Source organism: Heliconius melpomene, chromosome 13, assembly GCF_056956725.1.
Source record: "Heliconius melpomene rosina isolate 202511_hmr_F chromosome 13, ASM5695672v1, whole genome shotgun sequence".
NCBI classification, from domain to species: domain Eukaryota; kingdom Metazoa; phylum Arthropoda; class Insecta; order Lepidoptera; family Nymphalidae; genus Heliconius; species Heliconius melpomene.
The window spans coordinates 2,232,826-2,251,738 of NC_140401.1; the positions used below are offsets into that span (position 1 = coordinate 2,232,826).

The window sequence follows — 18,913 nt, forward strand, 5'->3', positions numbered from 1 at the left end:
GTTTAATGTAGGTCTGTGAGTAACGAGGGCACCCAATTGTGAAGCTGGCCGTCATCGTTGAGTTTTTTTATTTGTTGTAACCGCGCAAACTTTGCGGCCATGAGTTAATTAAAAATGTTATTTTTAAAATATTAACAATATATAAGGGAAAGGTTTTTTGCATGATCTTTTCCATCTATACTTCTTATAATATATAAATATACGTTTAGATAATTCCCATATATTTACGCATCCGTGACTAGGAAAAGTCTACTTGTTGACTGATAAACGTAATAATATGCAAATTAAGAAACTAATCGAACCCATGCCTTTATTTTTTAGATTATTTAGAAAAATATCCATAATCTAAGACCAAAAAATTTATAGATACTAATATATTTATTGAAAATTACATAAATGGATATTATTTAATATAGATGCAATATTACCTTTAACGAAGGTTGATGTCATACGCGTAAAATTTCTCATACATTTGAATAAAGCATAAATAAAACTATATAAAAACTGCAGAACAAATGTGTCCTTGTCAAAATTTTCTTCACGACAATAACATAATAATAAAATTTATAATGTTGCTAATATTTATTCAAGTGTTGGGAAAACATAATGGCTGTCAATTTACAATCAACAAAACACCTGTTAGAGGACAAAATGGAAATGAAGATAATATAATAGTAAGCTATTAGGTGTGACGATAAACAAAAAAACATTTTATAGTTAACAGTGAAGTAGTTTTTATTAATTATTAGCTTTTGTTAGTGATGTACTTTGTGAGTATTTTTATAAAAATAAATTAAGTAAAAAAAATTATAGGACCATCCTTCAAATTACATATTATTTTATTATTCAAATATGTGAAATCAAAACTTTAACGCGAATATTACACATTTATAATTGAAAAAAAAATCTGTCACCGGAATTTTCTCGATTTTCACTCATTGAGATTTTCATTAGGTAACTGGACGTAATTTATGTGGGGACTTTTAATTTTTTTTTGTATTTTTTGGATTAATATTTTTCTTTATTTAAGAAGAAAAAAAATTTTTAGCTACTATATATCTATAAAAACGAAACAGATATTATTTTGAAACACGTTCGCTCTACTAAGCCTAAAGGATCTCCTTTACATATAGTAAGACATTTATTACATTCACATGCAACACTGACGTCGTGAACTCGTACATTAGCTTATCTAACACAGTGATGTAACTTTCCGGAACCTTTCAAATCCCATAACAATTAATATTTATAATGTGAAATATATTATATTTCCTTTAAATTTTTATTTAAAGATTGGAATTGTACTATATTTTATTTTATGGTGTAAGAAGAAAAATAAAAAACGCGGTGTAGATGTATTTGTATTGAAATGTAACAATACATTTTACTTATTTAAAAAGTTGATAATTTAGCTAGTCCTACATTTTCGTTTCAATGACAGAAAATACGTATCATCATTATCATCATCATTTCATTACAAAAGCTTAAATAAATCAACTTCCAACTTTCTTTTTTTAGAAATTGCAAGAAAATATTCCGACAGAAAACTAGAATGATATAAAAACACTGCAGGATACCTAAATAACAAACGTATAGTAGCGTCAGCGTCGCGCCCTGATAACCGCAACACATATTGAGAAAATAACTCTACGAGTAATGAGTATACTGCAAACGTTATTTGCACCTCTGGCATTTTATTGTATTTGAATTATTGGAGCAACAAATTTTACGTATAATTTATTTATATGAGTATTAAGAGTTATTATTATAAGAATTATTAAGAGAGACTAATATGAGTAAGCATAATTTTTCATTTAATAAGAAATTACATGCATGCAATTGCATAAGGATTTGCGGCGTTGAGTTTCGTCATTCAACACGCAATGCTGGGAGCATTGAATTCGGCGGAAAGAGGGGACCGGTACTGTCCTATTGGGAACGGAGTAGTAGTAGAACACAGTGTTGAGCTGAAAAAAAAGAATGATGCACAGATCTACAGAGAAAACAAAAAGTGACTAACTGCTTAAGTGAAAGAACTGCTTGACGTATTCCGTAATGCAGTGCACATTTGCAGAACAAATATAAAATTGAACTTTATATAATCACGGCTTAAGGTTCCGCCATTCAGTAGACATCTGTTGTATTTACCTATCTCACAAAATATTGAATCATTTTTCAAAACCTCATTATAACCAAATTGAACATTTAGTTCGAAATTGGGCTTGCCTTCTACATTTACTCCCCTTTGTACTTTCAAATGACATCATAATTTTAAAGCAACTATGTATTTTACGGTTAAACTAGCGCAGAGCCGAGCCGAGCTTTGCTCCAAGATTTATACTAACAAGCTTTTGCTATTGCCTCTAATGGACCACTGTAGCACAAGCCTTGCTATTCTTTGAAATATTTACGGGGATTCCTAGAACGAAATACTCTTTTTATAATAGCTCAGCAGTTTCAGAATCATTAAACAATAATTTAATAAAGTAATATTCATAGCACGTTTTTCACAACTTAGCAATATATCATATTTAACGTCAGAATTAATTAAATTAATTAACTAATGTCCCCAAGTAATTGTCACCCTATAGGCCGCTTGCGTCCCGGCGCGACGTGCGCGGCGCTGCACACCGGAAGTTGCGTATACGCACTCTCTTTGTTCCTTCATTCATATTCAACTCCACGCGGGCGAGTATAAACAAACCTTTCTCCCTTTATAATGTCAATACTACATTGGATTATAGGTACACGTAATACTATAGCTTAAGGTATATTTATCTTATTTTTTTCTCTATTAATATTAAAAATTGGATTAAAACTAAATACAAAAAATAAAAAAATAAATAATAGATACGTTTATTAAAAAAACACATTTTACGTTATATTATAAGAAGCACACAAAATTACTTTCAAACAATTAAGTGTTTCAACAATCAATAAATTTCAATAAGAGCCAAATTACACACTCAACGTTACGATTTCTTGTTATTAAACCGCCTTCATTAAGATTATTAGACATGGAATATTATTCTCAAACCAAAACTATCCTTATGTCAATACTGTGAGAGTTATACGTTTTGTATCAACACATGGTGGCTGGTGAGTGGTGAGTGGTGGCCCTCCTTTTGACGAGGATTCATCTCTGCACGCAATCAGCTAATGGAAGCGGTCCGCGTCCTACCCGCAGCTTAGTACAGACTACAGATGACAACGAGCAGTGGTTATACTTTAAGTGATTGTTTGATTAGCTATCAGGTTTCAACGACATTAACATATATAACGACTAATATAGTTATTATTATTAATTAATTATGTAATTACTTTTTGTAAGTTATATATATGGAGATTACATTAGAATACATTTTATATGTATAATACATTTTATGGGTATCTTCACTATATTAATTATTATAGCTTTATAAAGCCTGATAAATGCGTGTTAATAAACACCCCCGTACAATTCGTTATTCTTTTCGTTAAAAATGAGGGTAAGATTTGTTCGGACAGGCGAACGAATGGCCCTGCTCGTAATAAATCCCCCTCATTTTTCTCTGCGTCATACTGATTCTGGGTATTAAGTAATTTCCTTCTGGTTTTTAATTAACTTGAAAATTTCATTTTATCATTTTTATATATTTTTTATTTTTCCACATTGTATTCTACATATCTACTTACATTATGATATGTTTTTATTATAATTTTAAAATGGTTCATCTCTTCACTCCGAATTCTTATACATATAATGAGTTACTTTTTATACTGTGTACAGTAAGTAGAACGCTTAAAAATGTTTACTTACGAGTAAGTAATGTTGCAATAACAATTATGTTTTACGGTCAAACATCATTGTATCTACCGAAAAGAAACAAAGCGCGGTGAACTTTAGTTTTTCATGTCGATTCTGGAATCCGTGCCAGCGGCTTACAAAGCTGCCAATGGACGATAATTCCCACGGGTCGGTTGAATAATAGTTACTTAACTATTCTCTGTTCACTTGTTGCGCAAATCAAGGCCCGTCGTGTGATAATACCTACCACAATGTCTATGTATGTATATTATAAAGAAATTATTTACTAAATGTGAGATTTACTTAGGTGTTTTCGACGCACAAGTTTTAAAATATATTTATGTAGATATTTTATTAATATCCTATAGTGTTCTGTTCTTTATTTATAATAAAAAAAAGAACTTTACACAATAGGAGAATGTATGTTAAAAAGAGATCCAGTTAAAAGACTGCCTTTACATATAAAGCATCCTGTACTCTTTACCTAATTTTATACGGTATACTCCTACAAATATGTCAAAACTGTAATAGGTACTCAATCATCACTTAAAAGAAGCTTCTCAGTTCAATACTGTGTCATATATAGCCTGAATCCATGCCATTGTTAGTTGTAAAGAAAAAATAATATGTTCTTTATGTTTAGAAATTTTGAGGATATAAATGTCTTCAAAATTAATTTACAATCCAGTTAAATTTATAACAACCCTTAAAAATAAGAAAAATACAATCTTCTCCTTCAAATATAGTACAAACTAAAAAGTCATAAAATTATAATTCTAATGTTAAACAGCAATAAAACTAGCGGTAGTGTATAATAAATAAGTAGATAAATTATCTTCTCGTTAAATGTAAGCCGCAAGAAACCACTAGACCGTATACAAAATATTTAAAACTCTATACATATTTTTTGTTGTTTCTAAAATTCCAATGTAGAACAATAATAGGAAACTTATATTATAACCGTATTATTTCGTTAAGCACAAGGACGATCGTATGTAATCTGTAATTCTTTGTGAAAACAATTTTTTTTTTAAATTTATTTAAGATTTCGTGTCCTTTGAAAACCTGACGAAGTAAAATCCCACGTCTAGCAGTCAGGGTCAATCCTGATGCATCAAGTGACATAACGAAACGTGTGAAAAGGTTTCAGTGAAAATATGAATGCGTTATTATACTGCGTAGTTATATCTATATAAGTATATATACGAATACATAGTCTCACAACCTCGTGTTTCTTCATAATTCGGAATGGTACAATCAGATAAGCAAGTTTACAGCCACCCGACCGTTTTAATTGCTGTTTTATGCTCATTATGTTCCAATGATATTACGTTTTAATGTTAATTTTTTTATCGCGGTGTCAAGGCGTGGATTGTTCCAGAGTAGAGCACTTTGTCTAATTTTTAACCCTAGAGGGTTAGGTTTAACAATAAAATATTTAATATAAAACTCAGAGAATTCTAAGCTTTTGACGTATTTTCAACCTATTCAATTTTTACAAAAAATACTCACTTTAAAAATGAGCAAGTAATATTTGTTTATATTTACACAAACCAAGACTAACCAGATTTTTTTTCAATTCATGCATCGCGGTGAATGTGGTGATAAAGACATTCGTATGTTAAACTAATAATTGTTATCGCAACGGAATGTGAGGTATATTTACTATGAGACAACAAATAACTCAGGTAATCAGTATTACTTGTATAAAATTTTATTTATTTAAAAATAAATTATAAATGCTAAATTATAAAATAAATTATAGAAGCTTCATGTTTTTTTTGATGTATTCAACGAATAACAACATGGCAACACTAATAAAAAAAATATATTGTAAAATAAAAGAATAAAAATTCCCACATGTTCGACGTCACGATTGTTACCTACTTGTAAGAAACGTCTACAATCTGCCCGCGACATCAGTCCGAATTCTTCCTTGTGAATCGCCGGATAAATTTATCGTGGGAAAACACTTTATTTTTCACAGATCGACAATTAATAGCTTATCAGCTAAAAAATAAATTACTTGCTTTTAAAGTCCTAAAAAATTATAAACCGCTATTGCGTCTATACACACTCTATCACTGTCACTTTATTACTTTCACATATATATTTTCAAAATAATATAAAAGAGGAATTTTTATGTTAATTTTCAATCTATATTTTTCTTGAAAAAAGGAGGCAAACGAGTTGAAAGACCTCCTGATGGTAAGTTAATTAATGGTTAATTTGGTGCATGGACTCTATCTCTAAGATGGTTAGAGATAGAGTCCATGCACCAAATGGTTGGTACGTTCCCGGCGTGGAGGGTAAAGGTATCTATCTGCAAACACGGCGCTTGAAATCCCTCAAATTGTATCGCTCAGAGAAAACCATAGGAGTAAGATCGTTCCACAGTTTACGTGAAAGGAATGACGACACACGCATGTCAGATATAAACCATGTATCTAGATGATGAGGCTGAGGATGGTATATTTTCCTGAGCGTGGAGCAAAGAGGTATATAATTCTCATTGTTCATTAAAGAAATATTTGTATTTAGCTTATTTCTTATTAGTCTTTTTTTGTACGGAAACCTCGGTGGGCGAGCCCGACTCGCACTTGACCGTTTTTTATTTGTGTAATAGGATACCTACTGACAAAACAATATTTTTAATTACAATATATATCACACATATTTCATCAGAAATATTTTATGTTTAAAAACTAAAACTAATATTGAAATAGAATTGAATAACTCTGACACTTGACTAAAGTACCTACACCACCGCAATTTTAATAGATAAGTACTATTCATCAAAGTTTTAAGTCCAAGTTAACAAAAATCAAAATAAATAAATATAATTCCTATGATAAAAATATTGAATTTGTCTTATTTGAAACTTCAATGCTATTATAATTTACGCGCAAACAATGTTTTTATTACATTAGTAGCTAACATAAAACATAATTATCTTTACAACATAAAAAGGTTGATATTATATAATACAAAAATATAATCAAAGTTTTTATTTATGTTTTTTTTGTTTTTATTAAGTTTTTATTAGCCTTGCCTGTGCTGGCGCCGCTTCCTCGAGCTAATGGGTCTCTTTCCGAGTCATCGATCACGACGTGTGAAGTCATCGCCTCATTGCGCAGTCACTTATAGATGTATGCGAGTTAAAACATTAACTATTTCAAAATTATCTTTTTATACTAATATATTTACTTCATATATTGTGGCAGTTATTGCAACTGAAGTCTTATCATATTTTTAATGTTTTTGTAACACCAAGGCAGGTAATAGTTATATATTTTTTTTCAGCTTCCCGTTGTATCCCGCACACAACACTACCTACCCTAAGCAGAGGTAACTTAGTGTTAAGACACTCCGTTCCCCTCTTTCTGCCCTGACTGTCCCCATAATAATATAAATACCGAAATAGTATTATGTAAACATGAAGTATTTAATGACTACATCAAAAATTAATCATCGTTCTCGTAGCTTCTGACATGAAAGCGTAATGTATCAAACATCTTGCCCTGTTGCGTGCCACAATCAGCATGGAGTGTGGAGTGTGGAATGGCTCACGTACAACATAACATCGGAAGAAGTCAATTTCGAAGTCATTTCCTTTATCCAGGTACCTATGGCTCATTATGTATAATATTATTTATTATTACTTTATGTTCATAATATTATTGATGTAACATTGACTGAGGGCTTACAATATGTGGAGAATTAATTATTATAAAATACAAAAAGATAATTAATTATGTTATTCATGTGTCAAGTACGTAATATGAAACTAAAATAAAAATGTTAGAAGTAAAATGTACAATAAGTATAATGTCTAAAACTGAACTGAGATAATTTTATTTTATTGAAATAGATACCGGTAGTTTGACTCAAATTGAGACGATTCATAGTTTTAAAGAAATTAACGAAACTAAATACTTAACAAAAGATATTTTTTTTATCGAATCGACATTGATAAAATTATGTTCAATTATTATTAATAGCCATGGTTTAATAAGAGCTCCATCCATGCGTTACCAATAAATGAACGAAATTTTATATGAACTATAATAAAATGTACAATATTATGAAACATAAGGATACAATGTTTGTTATTTTTAATTAAAAAATACAATATGGCGTTGTTTCATTTTATCTTTTAATATAAAGAGAAAGGGAGGGCTTTGTAAAATACACAGAACTGAGAGATTGTTAGAAAACAGTTAAATACTGTCTATTAGATCGATATAATAGTAATATCGAAGCCGAGAAGTGAAAAACGCATCTAACAGTGAAAGTACGACAAAAGTGAGGGGATTGTTTCACATAGCAGAGATCTCATACATAATAATAAAGAACAAGTAGATATATACTTATTCCATATAGAAGCTTATCAACAAATCTTTTTATATTTTTTTTCATATTATTATATAAAGGAAAGTAGGCTTTAATAATAAAAAAACCTAACTAAAGACAATAACGTAAAGAGTTACTAACAGAACATAATTATTTGTTCAGATTAATTTAAATGTACAATTAAGAGAGATAGGTAGATCTCTCTTAAATGATGGTTTTCTTGCGTGTTAGTTTTGTACATTTACATAAATAAGACAATTAAGGTACATCTAAACAAGAAATAATAAGTATAGCGGACAAATGTCCGTAAAATGATAAATTTAGTCAGTTAGCTAGTATAAAAATATCATTTATTAATTGTGGGATACCTTTTTTTAATAGTTTATATAGTTATCGTCCTTTAACATCTCTATATGTAAATGTGTTTAAAACAAAACCACATATAATACTTTACTAATAAATCTTTATAATTTACACAATCTGCCATTACATAAATACAGAGCTAATAAAAGATCAATTTATAATAGTTTTCGTCTACTTCTATAGCTTTTACGATTTCTTTGAAAAATGGTAAAGCTGATAAAATCTCCGTTGTCATTGAATTCGACAAAGTCGTCGTGCTCTCCGTTTCCTAACTATAAAGAGATACATTTCAATGCATTTGTATTTTGTTACAATTGTGTGCACACCGAGTCACGAAACGATGAAATTTCTACTGCGAACTGATATTTGCCTCTTTAATTGTAGCAGTAGAGTTGAATTTAGTTCGAGTTAGATTTTAATTCTACTCAAATGTAGGAAGCGTCTGATGCAATCGCTCCGGCTCAGGCTCTCAAATTAAATTTCGTGACTAAATTTGCTTGAGAATCTCCGATAAGATAACAAACATATGGTAAAAAATTGGCAGCCATTACTTTAAATGATACAGTTTAGCTGTTTTCTAAGTGTTTTTGTTTTATACTTTGTAAAAGTGTTTATTATTATTATTAAATAATATTAATTAAACATATAATATATATATATATTATACATATTTTGGTTACTCCAATAATTACTTTTACAACTTTGTTTTGCGCCACATATGTACATATAGGTGGAGTACCTATATTTAGTATCGTTTCTATTAATATCGCTTACATAGAACTGACGTAACTTTCGTAATGAAATAAAAAAAAACTTGTAACATTTGTTTAGCGACTAGATAACACACGTAGCAAAATAATAATTTTTTTTTTTTTACTTTACTATTCAATATGGAATTTATAATATTTATGTTTCTTAATTGTAATAAAAGGTAATTTCAATGACCACCACTTATACTGTTTAAATATTAGAAAAGTGTAAGTTAATCAGGATAAACTGAATTTTAAAATATATTATTAAAGAAAAATATATTATACCGGAAATATTTTTAATTAAAGCAGGTATTATGTAGTATAATTTTGAATACATAAAGCACAAACCTTTTATTCTTTTCAATAAGGTTGACGTTATTATTTTCCCTCAAATGCCAAGGCAAGCTTGCGACCTTTTAGACTTCCTTTGTCTAAATTTATTTTCCCCGGATAAGTTTAAATTGAAATTGCTGAAAGTAAGAATTATAATTGTGTTTCACACAAAGAGAACTTCAAATTAACTTTTTCCAGCGACTAGAGAATGGGTGACTCTATAATTTATCTTAGAATGCAATTAAAAATTAATGCTTGCCTTTTGCAGTAGTTAATTCTAGTAGCTAGGAAATCTAAATATATTATAAAATTATAAATATCAGAAAAAATAAAATGTTTATTATGTACGTGTATAAGTAGCACTTCTAAAACCCCCACTTTTTTGTCTAAATAGTTTTCTGAATAATTAATTGTTTTGAGAAAAAAAAAGGGGATGAAACAAACAAACCATCGCGTTCAGTCAAAAGTTGTCACCACGGTGGCCTCAAAGAGAAAATAAGATATAAAGATACCTATACACGAATGTTGTTAGTTTAAACCTTACAATATCTACCTTCAATCCTAAACTATGACCAATGTTATTTTCATATAATAATTTACGAAAACAATAAGACAACTAGATTTTAAAATCCAAGAAAGTGAAAACTCGCAATTAACTTGATTTAATGAAGAAAGAAAGAAATTATAAAAGTTTCGTATGAATACATTTTCATTCGTTGTTATGTTCATATTTTTACCTACTACCTATATAAGTCATAGTTTTCTGTATACTTTAATCCTTATTTTTTTTCAGAGAGTGCTTTCTAGTAAATAAAACCGCAATTACTCTGGTACAAAACCAGAACAAGCACTTAGCTTAAAACGTGGGCTCTGAAGAACTAAGCTGCAGTGGATTTTGAATATTTAAAGAAATTGCATTGGAGCCGTGCCAGCTGCAGCGTGCAGCGCAGGACGCGAGGTACCTGTCAGGTTTCTCGGTTAGAAGGTTAAATTGTTAGTTTATTTTCTTAAGCTAACTTCCGCAGTCAGTGTTTCGTGTAAAACAGTCTCATTACAAGTAAATTCAAAATACTGAAAAGGCACTTATTTCTCTTCAATATTTTTACATTAGTATATAATACTAGTGGACCCGGGCGCGGCTACGCCTGCTTGAACTATAAGAATATTTTCGCGTCGGTCATACTGTGCCGCCCGTAGGCTAGGTCATTTCGAATCAGTGACAACTCCTTAATTATTTATTAGAATGTTATACAGTAAACTATAATTTCCATCTAGATAAAATGCTAAAAGTGACTATTATATTTATTTTCATAAGGATGAATATCAAAATGTCGCGGTAACGGTTGCGTAGCGACGCGACGGTTGTTATTAACATGGCAGAATAAATAGCATGTCAAATTAGAAAGTACTTTAAAATATATTAGTTTATATGTGTAATGTAATGTTATATAGCCTATAGCACTTCTGAAGAATGCAGCTTTCGTACAAAACAAAAACAATGTAAATCGGACCAGTAGATCCAGAGATCTTAGCGTTCAAACAAACAAACAAACAAACAAACAAACAAACAAACAAACTCTTCCGCTTTATTATATTAGTATAGATTAGGCTGTAACAGTAATATTGAAACTTTAATGTGAAAACAAATAAAAAAAGGTAAAATATCATAAATATATAAAAGTCTCATTTTTTTTAATATTGCCACAGGAGTCATATAGCTCAAACATAAGTAAATACTTATTAATATGTAATACAACATTTGAACATGAACTTCCTACCACTGCCTTTCCTTCAAACGGCTGCCGCGTGAATTTAGTTAGCACATGTCAAGGTGCGCCCTTACTCGTGATTAATTCATCATTTGCCGCATATTACATTATGTTTGTTTTATTCTAAAAATAGTTTGTAAAGAAAACCACTAGAATACGTTTAGTATGAGAATATTCATATTTTAGCAAGGGCAGAAACTGTAAAGGCGACTGAAATCCTCCCTGATCCCCCTTTCGTGAAAAGGAAATATTTATTTAAATTTGTATTTTTACTTCTTCAGCCTGGTAGAGGCAAAAACGCGGCGTTGAGTTTCGCCATTCAAAGCCTCCAGAATTCGGCGCGGGATACAACGTGAAGGTTATTTTTAATTTTATATTTTTTAATGAGAATATTAATATTTTATGAATAGTTCAAACTGAAATTGACTCTACTCATATATTGACATAATATTAAATTAAATTAGAATGAATATTATGATTTTTTAGAAACAATAATAATTACACAATTACACATATTTATTTTTATACGACATATCTTACTACTGTTATAACTCTACATTACTCTGTAGTGATGTCAACCTTGTAATAAAAAGGTTTCAAATATCAACCAATTGGTTGATATAATATTATATTTAAATATTGTATAAACTTCCCAAGGGCAGAATAAGTAATTATTGTTACATATAACCATTTATTGTATTCTACATACAAACGTAACAAAATATATTTTTAATGTTACATACATATATGTATGTCTGACAAAAGGAAAATGTCACTTTATGATCACGTTGCCTTTTTAAACTGTCTAGCGTTTGCTACGTATTTACAAAATACCGGTTTTTAAATAAATACTAAGCAAAACTAGTATGAATTAGCAAAAACATGGCCGATATCTACAATAATATTTTAGTTGTCATTGGAAAGTTTATTCAGAACTGTTTACTTTTAAAATATATAGCGTTCCCCCGGTCTGGTGAGACAAAGTATTCTTGGGGTTCCGTCACATTATAATCAGAAGATGTCTTGTCATAAATATAAATGTGAAACCATTATGAAGACAAAAGCTTTGACCTAACCGCAGCCATCACGTTTCATCACACAACAAAAACATGAACAACATAATTTTAAATATTTACAAACGTGCTAAAAGTTTATTATTCAAAGGAAGTTAGTCTAATTGTCTCGCGAACTAAAGCGATCATGACCTTATGGCAACCGGTCCGGAGACTCCGGCCAAAAGTGTATGCAAATTGACATTAGCATTGATATCCAAGAAGATCTTGTTTGATAAAAATATTACTGTTGAACACATTTTACATGTCTACGTGTTTATTTTTTTTTTATATAATTTGTACTAAAGTATGCACGAAGTACATAAATTCATTAACTTTAATTTTATTTTAATATTAAAGTCATTAAAATATATTTTTTAATTAATTTTAGTTTTTTTTTATATTAGCTTTTATAAAAGCTCCACTTTATTAAGAATATTTAAAATTGTATGTATTTTCGATTTACCTTTATGGTTCTTTGTTTTTTTGCATTTTGATTTAAAAAAAAATGGTGAAAATTTAAATGGCGGTTAGATTTAAGTTCTGAGGTTCTCTTCCGCTAAGTCCACGATTCATCATAAAATAATTACGAATATTGTTCACTAAATTTTTCATAATTAATGAAGAAACTTGTCATAGGTATTTGAAATTTTACAGTACTACATGGGTACAGAATCAATTAGTCCAACATACGAGCATAAATCAATGTCGACGTTAGGAGCAGCAGCAAAAAAGTAATAACTCACTTTTTAGGCATTCAGTTCGTGTATCGAACTCTGATGGTAATAAAACTCGGTTGTGGAAATGAGTTATTTGAAAATTAACTTTATGCTTACTCGATTGTGATTAATTATTTGTAAAGTTTTAGAAATAATATAGGTACGTTTAATATGAATTATAATATATTTGAAATAAAAATCCAATAAAATCAGCTTCATGCTGTACTCCGTATACAGCAGGGTAGACAGAGGGAACCTAGTGTTAGGACACTCTGTTTCACTCTTTCGAGTCGAGTGGCGAATTTCCACGCCAGGCATTTTGCGTTGGTGCCAGAGCGAAGAAATGAAAATATTAATAAATAATAATTCTTTCTTTTGTGTGGAGATCGAACCCACATCCATTACAGTCACACCCTTGAGCCTCTGTGCCACGATGGCGTCTATGTTGATATTAGGTATTTGATAGGGAAAATATTTGAATTTTTAATTAATTTTCGACATCAACATTTTAATCATAATTTGTAATAGGAAACCTAAATATAAAAAAAGTAATAGATATAATATATCCTTGAATATTTTTTTAATTCATCCTTGCCCTATTTATTTGAGTGTATATAAATTCAGCGTGCAGACAAAGAGATGGTTTGTAAATTGAGCTTAGACCTTGCGGTTGAAACGCAGTTGAAGGTCGTGTAAAGTATAGGGTAAACCCGATTTTGTTACTACAACTTAAAATTTTATCTTATTTATATAAAGAATTAAAGGTGGTGGATATTTTGAAGGATAAATACAGTAAGCAAACGGTAAATTTACATTGTTTATATATAAAAAATAAAATGTATGTGGGTTCGATTCCAGCTGGGGGTAATGAATTAGTTTTATTTCCTTGCTCTTGTAACAAGACAAAGCGCGACGAGTTCTGTTACTCAACATGTAATGTTAATTAAATTAAGGTATGTGGGGGATGGAGTGTCTTAACAGTTTTCCTTTTTTTGTAAAATTAATTACCCAGTATATACGTTGAATATAATTTCAAACAATATATTATTTGTTAGTAATTATATTTTCATATTGTAATATTATATGTGACACTAAGTTAGTGACGGTGTACCGTATCACCAAATATTAATATGAACTTTTGTTTTTACGTCTCTTCGAAAATACCCAAATGTCACGCTTCCAAATGGAGAAACTAATCGATTCCAATATTATATTTCCATAATGTAGTTGCTTTTTTAAAAAAAACAATTTCTTATAATAAGATCTTAATAATACAAGGATACGTTTATATAATAAAAAAGAATTTATCTAATATTTAGTAAAAAAAACTACCAGAATAAATCTAGTAAATTAATTATTTATTATATTGACTGGTAGAAGTCATGTTATAGTAAGCCATCTCTGCTAAGGCAGGTTTTAAAAACTTTGTGGACATTTTATGTAAGTTAAGTTGTTGATCTTGCCATATTATTGTTTGCCGTCTGTCTCAAAAGTGTTTAACGCAGAGCTAATTATTACAATTTATAAGTTTCTAGATTTGTAGACTTAATGTTATTTAAAATAAGTTTAAATAGTAACGAGTTCTACTACTCAACACGCTATACCTCCAGAATTGAGTGAAAAGAAAAAGTGGGGAACGGGAGTGTTTAAGTGGGAACGGAGTATGAGCAGCAGAGGAAACCTGGGAACCTGGCGGGTTGTAGTGTAGGTTCCCAGATTTCCTCTGCCTACCCTGCTATGTGCGGGATACATTGCAAAGCTAAAACATTTATACTTACAAAAAGTAACAGTTATTGCATTAAATCCTTGTCTTGCTCGTTGACGTGATCTGTAAAGAAAAATATATATATTAAATATGTTTCTTATTTATATAGAACATTACTGTGTAAATGGCATATGCTTATAAAAGTTTTTTTTAACTGGTTGCACCTTTATCTAAAAAGCTAAGTTATAAGTACTTTGAGAACTATTTACCTATTTTATTAAGCAAATATAAATAAAAAATCTTTTATATACAATACAATCAAAATGTAAACATTATTATCAAAGAAAATAAGATCTTGTTTGTTAGGGATCTTGTTCAAAAAAGGTTAGCGCAGAAAATAAAATAATAAAATCACGATAAAACGGTACCCAGAAATGAGTCCTTTCCTCAACTTTAAGCTTTGCACACACTGTAAGATTTTTAGTGACCAAGTTCCGCCACTCAACGGCAATATAAAAAATTGAGAATGTGAGGAACGAACGGAGTGTCTTAACACTAGATTCCCTTCATCTATAATGCACTGAGCAGATAAGGAATATAGTGTCTTAACAAATATAGAGGCTATTGTATGTTATATGGTTGAATGGAAATTACCTAAATTCTTTTGGAAAGCACATAATTAGGTATACACATGTATTTGTATAAAAATATATAAAGACAATCGAGAAATTGTTAATTAATATTTAATTTTAATCTGTATATACATTAAGAACGTGTTTATTAGTGTAATAAGAGCCTAAAGAGGCAGCTGCTTAAAAACAAGTTTGGCGATCTGGAAAGGCGATTGACGCTGACATAATATGGCCTTCGCTGCAACGATGAACAATAAACGTAGCAAGGATTTCTTAACAATTATTATAAAGAACCAACCTTTCGTTTTGTGTAATTCAGGCAGGCATTACCTTGTGTTCACAATTATTGAACAAATCAATACTAATATTAGTAGGTATAGTTTTTCTTTAATATTCCTATGAGATATAGATCAGGGTTTACTTAAAAATAAATGCCTATATTTAAGAAATCAATTTATTTGCCAGTAAGCAACTTTATATTATTTTTTCACAATTATTATTTATATTATTATTTTCTCATAATTATATTTCAACTTATTTCAAAGTGAAACTGGAATGCTGAAGAATATCTTTTAGCTTGTGGTTGGCTGTGCGCTCTCGAGTTTCCAAGTGGGCTTCTCATCTTCTAATGGAGTCTTCAATTTGACAGCGTCCCATAAGGACTATTAAAGTAACTTAATAATTGCTTAAATAAACACAGAAAAGTATTATTTTATAAAATTAATATAAACTACGAAAGAATTTTTAGAAACATTACTTCTAAAGAAATAAAAAAAATGTTACTTCTTACATGAAAAAAAGGATATCTTTAAAAAGGAGGAATGTATTTGCTCATAAAATCTTATTTTCGTAAAAATCACCAACTAAGCGGCTCCAGGTCAGGACAAGGTTTTAGTACAGATAGATATAGTATAGATATTTAATCAATCAATATACAACATAAAAATATAATAGCTGTTATAATATACTGCTAAGCCGATTCTCGCCTTATCCCGCACATTAAAGGAAATTAGTAGCCTAATGTCAACACACTCCAATCTCCGCTGTAAGGTACTCATAAAAATTAAATGTATACCTACCTATATGTTAGGAAAATGAAAGAATTTTGAAATACACAAGAATTTTTAAAGCATACTCCAAAAACAGCTTATGATACCTAAATTATTCGTGTTTATTTTATATTTACTTCATGATGCAATTAAAAAAGGATTTGAATGTATAAATAAGAGATTTCCATTTCGGCTGTTTTACCAGAACTTTCCATTCGTTAAATTTTTATGTCTTAACTTATACATACCTAGATATGAGTTACATATAAGTTAAGTATACTTATAACTTTAACGTTTTATTGGATATAAAAATCTTAAAACCTGTTTTGCGAATCATGACTTGTTTGCAATATTGTTTTTAACCAGTATGATAACGGAACATTCAGAACTCTTTTGCCAATCTTATTATATAATAAATCAATTAAATATTATTTTAATAATTTAATATTTCTCAATTTTAAGATAATTAAATACTATTAACGTTTTTTTGTCACGTGCTAAGTAATAAATGACATAAAAAAACTAATTGCTTAATTAAATGCGTCATCGTTAAAATTATTATTTTTTGTAATAGAAAAAAACATTAGCATAATGAAATACGAGTATAGTGTGGTAATATTATCACATTGATATTAATTAATTACATACATATATGTACATAACAGATATCAAAATGATATTATACTAAATAGGAAAAAGAAACGTATTTTGCTCGGAAAATATTACCTCTTCATATTTTTTTGGGTAGAGGGAGGGAGCCTAGCACTCATTGCCTGTTGAGTGGCGGAACTTAATGTAGCGCTTTGCCTCTACACCAGAGCGAAGAAATGAAAATATTAAATATTCCATTTCCTCGTATGGGAATCGAACCCACAACCAGTCGCATTTTACTGACACGCTTGTACCCTTGTACCCAGATTTTCCTCTGAATACTTCCTGAATGTTATTTATAAACTCGACTTATAAAGACATTTTACTACTAATGCCAAAAAACGACAGTATCCGCAAAGAAATACTTGTGATGCGAATACGTAATGTGGTAAATTATCTGCAAGCTCACTCTCACCGTTTCAATGTTATTGCTCTGTAAGTCCCACATTATTTAACTTGGTGGAAGTTGATGTTACAAACGTTATTTCTTATATTTTTATATTCGTATATTGTTTATCCTTATGCATCTTCATTTTATGCACGTTAAAAAGAATTGTATTGGACTGACGGAACTATTTTTTTCCTTTGTTTTGACCTTATAGGGAAACCACCAAACAAACAAACACCAAATAAACAAACTTAAACGTTCTCTCAGATTTACATTTATATTAGTAATTGGCGCTACAACCTTCATGTACTGCCGACAACCGCATCACAACTATACCACAAAAATGCCAGAATTTAGGCACACTGAATTAAAATATTGTATTTGTCAATTTTAGATCAATTTAAATTTTCTATTGATTTATTAAAAAATAATAATTACAACAAGCTAATGAAATTGAACCCTACATACTTCTTAAGTTACAAGATCTCATTTTACATATTCTATACTTGTGTACAGTTATCTCTTTTTTTTATCGACCAATTCTTGGTGTGTTTTCCTTACAACTTGACACTGGCAAAGTGAATTGTGCTGAACTGGCACGCTGGAAACTCCAGAAATGAAGAGCTGAAGTACTTCTTAACTTCTTAATAATATGCTTAATATGCATAATTCTGATTTATCACCGAATGCGCTATTTTTTATATATTCTAATGTATTAAAAACAGTATAATACCATTTTGAAGCTAAAATTAGTTGATATATTACAAAATTTCACAGTTCCTCCAGATACAATTACAATATACAAGTGAAAGGCGCCAAGGCCGGGTAACAATGAATATGATACCAACAGTCAGCAGCCAACGGAAGACACCTCCATTCATAATAGGAGCCTTCTAGAATAGTAATTGGCGCCATTTATTATCTACACACAGTTAGGTAGATTAATGTCGGATCTACACCTATGCTGTTAAATTGTAAATTGTTTAAAACAATGTTTTTTTTTAGATTCACGCACTTTCACGTAACAGGGTAGTGCCCTAGTGTTAAGGCACTCCGCTCCCCAATTTTGGCCGAATACTAGAGGCTCACATGCTTGTGCCCTTGACTAACCTAAATTAAGGACATTGATTTATTGATATTAATAAAATATACATACTACTTTTGCAATAACAAATGTCTTACGTTAACCTTTAACCTTTTTCAGGTTATTGATAACAAAAATATGCTATCATACGCTTTTCTTAAAATAAGTTTAGATGTAAACCATTTTTAAAACAGATATATTTTTGTTGACACATGCGTACTGTATTATTAACTATGGCACTTATTTTAAGATGTGGAAACCGGCTCCAATGTTGGC

At 29.9% G+C, this 18,913-nt stretch overlaps 2 protein-coding genes across 2 annotated transcripts in view; both read right to left on the reverse strand.

Annotated features, from left to right (window-relative positions):
- Positions 1-18,913, reverse strand: part of ko (Stork-head domain-containing protein knockout) — a 375,904-nt gene that overhangs the window by 271,661 nt on the left and 85,330 nt on the right. The window lies entirely within an intron of this gene.
- Positions 1-18,913, reverse strand: part of LOC146532432 (uncharacterized) — a 39,539-nt gene that overhangs the window by 6,233 nt on the left and 14,393 nt on the right. Inside the window, exon 2 of the mRNA XM_085195813.1 lies at positions 14,907-14,956. The gene's annotated coding sequence lies outside the window, so the exon portion shown is untranslated. The remainder of the gene's footprint in view (positions 1-14,906; positions 14,957-18,913) is intronic.